Source organism: Carlito syrichta, unplaced genomic scaffold, assembly GCF_000164805.1.
Source record: "Carlito syrichta isolate Samal-C Ts95f unplaced genomic scaffold, Tarsius_syrichta-2.0.1 Scaffold158733, whole genome shotgun sequence".
Taxonomy (NCBI): Eukaryota; Metazoa; Chordata; class Mammalia; order Primates; family Tarsiidae; genus Carlito; species Carlito syrichta.
This window is the reverse complement of record NW_007102829.1, coordinates 133,922-137,501: the sequence shown is the minus strand read 5'-3', so window position 1 is coordinate 137,501 and position 3,580 is coordinate 133,922.

Sequence of the window (3,580 nt, the reverse complement as noted above, 5' to 3'; positions counted from 1 at the left end):
AATTAAGATTTCTTGGTATCTGACTAGTTAATGTTTTTCACTTTGAAATTAAAGTGTGACATGAAATGGAGAACCAGCTTTTAATAAAAAATGTTTCTCAATGTCTTCTATAACTTCCCATGGTTTTTAATCAGTTATCAATTGGCTTGGTGGTTGTTGGGCGAGTTTTTGTGTCCCTGCTCATTTCCGGATGTTAAAAGTATATATGTCTTCTGGTCATGGTCTTTTCAGGACACACGTCTCTCAGTTTTGCTGGAAACAGCTACATCAAATACCGGCTTTCTGAAAATAGCAAAGAAGAGGATTTTAAGCTAGCTCTGCGTCTTCGAACCCTGCAAAGCAACGGGATCATAATGTACACCAGAGCAAATCCCTGCATAATTCTGAAGGTAATTAAAATGGTTATCTTCTCTTGCAGTCAGCTCTCATGTCAGGGTTTGGCTCGTGGACTTGGGATTGCTGAAATTGCTCTGTCTTTTAAGTTCAGAAGACCAGAAGCAGACTTTAGGCCAGGGAGCAGCAGCACTGGGAAGTGAGCCAACACTCCATTTCCTTCTGAACATTCAGCTTCCAAATTGGCTCCTGGTACCCAGGGCATGTATCTGCCTCTAGAGTGGGTTCAAGGGCCAGCCTTCTTTGAGCTGCAATCCTCAACAGTTCACTAGAATGTGTCTTCTAGCCAATACCACAACACGGGTGGTCCTTCAAAAGGCTTGGCCATATCCTCTTCTAACGCATGGGTCTGAACTTTGAAGGCAACTTCCGTTCATGCTCAGGGAGGAAGTTGCAGATCTAGGGTAAAGAAGATTCCAAACAACCTATCCTGACCCACATAGGCCAATTTTTAAATCATTTCCCAGCCTTAGAAATCCTCCTAAGGTGGCCAGATTTCCTTTAAAGCAAGTCTGGCATTTGTATTCAGTTCAGGGCTTGTGGTGCCTTCATGAAGACAACAACAATAGTAGAAACAGCTTTTTGTGTATCACTTCTTTTTATTATAAAGTTAATATGGTGAGTTTGATATATATTACCCCCATTTGATCAAGAGGAAGACAGCAGTTCAGAGAGGTTAAGTTGTTTACCCAAGGTTGTACAACTAATAAGTAGCAAGGCCTGGATGCCCTCCAGTCTCTCTCACTCCATGCTCTTAATCTCCATACTAACCCTAGCTCTTCATCTTTCTATTACAAGTCATGTTCTCAAAAATCATATTGGGACATCTGTAAATCAGATTCAGCCTTCTAGTGAGAAGAGGAGAAAGCAGGAGAAGGAAGGAGACGTTTCATCTACTGTTGTTCTCACTAGGCTACTATCCTGGCCCATTGTAAGGGCTCTTCAGAAATATTCCAAGTCTGTTCAGTAGATAATGCCCATCTAGGTGGAAATGGCTGGAAATCTTTTGCTTCCCAAGGTTGAGCTTAACGGGGACCATGGTGGGACTTTGTCGCTTCTGTCCCTTGATTGTCCCAGTTCAGATCTAAGTGGATTGGGTGGTCCAGGCTTTAATTCTGAAGGCAGATGAAAAAGAAGAGAAGCACAGAGAACATCAAATGACAGTGGCTTTTCTTGACTATCCCAGAGGTCTTTACTGACCCACCTCTGGTATTGCCAGGCATTACCTGGTGACTGTAGTGAGTGAGCAGGGAGTCGAGGTTTAAACATTGGCTACTTTTGTGGAGAATCTCCCACTATGGTTATGCGCTCTTCTCAGAGAATAATTTTAGCTTTGTAAAGGAAAGCAATGTTTTTAAAAGAAAATAAGAGAAACATTCTGGATGCACAGTTTTAGAGAACAGTGCATTCAAATTCGATATTTATGGTGGAAGAGGAAAGACTCAAAAAACTAGTCTTGCTTTTATTCCCTCCTGGCCCCTGAAGCAGCCTGCCTTGGGTTAGTGGATCATTTTCTAAATAGCCCTGAGAGGTGATTTGGATGATTTCTGGGAAAGGGCTCTACCTATTCAGAGCTACCACTCCTGGGGCCCAGCTCAGGTCTCACTGACCTTTCCCTGCCTCTGTGCTTCAGCAGGCCTGTGGTTGCAGAACAGCCTTTCGAGGCAAATACTTTCTGTTAGCAAATCTCTTATACAGCGTTAAATTTGAGAGAGAACAAAAATATTGGACCTGAATGGTTTCATCCTAAAATGGAGCTTGTCATTTGACACTCCACTGGCAAATGTTTAAAATGTGCAGATCCGTGGGGACAGGAAAGAAGAATAATTAAACCTTTTAGGAGCTCTAGGTCCTCAGGTATATTGTATTTCATGAAACAAGCATGTTTCTGAAAGTTGTGTAAATTGAATCTCTGTCAATGGAATTCTAATAAACTAGAGGTGGTTGCTATTTGAAGGAACCCTTCCATTAATCCCTTTGTGCTGTGAATAATCACCCCAATCTGTCTGTTCTGTAAGTTTGCTTCTCAAATGTTGGGCTTGCCCAAAGCAGGACACAGCTGTCCTGAACTATTGCAGTTATTCTCCTACAGTCCCCAGGAATATCCACTTAGGGAATTGAACTCTGTTTGCTTAACATTTTCAGCCTCATGCAAGATTTAATATTCTTGGCTTTAGGTACAGTATATGCCTTATACTTTGGTTCAACAACTAAGCTGAAATGCTTTGTTTAAATTGCACCTCTTGGTTGTTTATATTTTTCTGGTCAGGGTACATTCTCTAAGAAGTACTTAAGATAATCTGTGGGGTGAAGGGCACCCCTTACAGACAGTTAGAGAATTGAATGGCGACTCAGAGATGTGAAAATGTTCATGGACAAGGAGTGTCATGTCTCTCAGCAGTCATAAAATGCTCTCATTCTCTACCATTGATATCCTGTCGTCTTCCAAAAGAGATTCAAGACTTACCCTAAACATCCAAATGCAATAAAGTCAAAGTGCCATTAAGATGAAAATAAAAGGCTAAGGGCCAGCAGTGAAGTAGGGAAGGGTAGAATATGATTACTGGAAAACTTAGACCAAAGAACTACTTCAGATGAACACAAACCATACCTCTGAGTTTCCTGGCAACAAAAACAACAATAAAAATGGCAAGATAGGTTCTGCGGTTCTCCTCACTTCTATAAAAAACATGTAAAATCACTGGAAGAGATATAAGGAGAAGTCATCAGGAAAGCACACTTCTCTCTGTCAATCTTTTGGCTCCAATTTTATGGCAAAAACACATGGAGAATTTGGTCGTTAATCTAGAAATATCACATTTTGTTTTTTAGGGAAATTATAAATGATACCTTGCTTTATTCTGATGATTCTCTGACATGGCTAGCTTGAGACACCAAACCCTAAAGGAATATAGAGAAAGCTTACTTGGTTTGTAAAACAGTTCACTTGGAATGACCAGACTTACTCAACATAGATCAAAAGAGTAACAAGGAGTCTCCCCACAAGATTTGAGAGTTGCAAGGGTCTATGCAAGAGTGCCTCCAAGAAGCGAGTTACCATATAATAATTACATTTTATAACAATAATAAAATGCTTAAGAATCTACAAAGTGCCTTTACATATACATTTTTTTTTAAATTCCCAGTTCCCTTACATGTAAGTATGAGTATCTACCTTTTGCCTGTG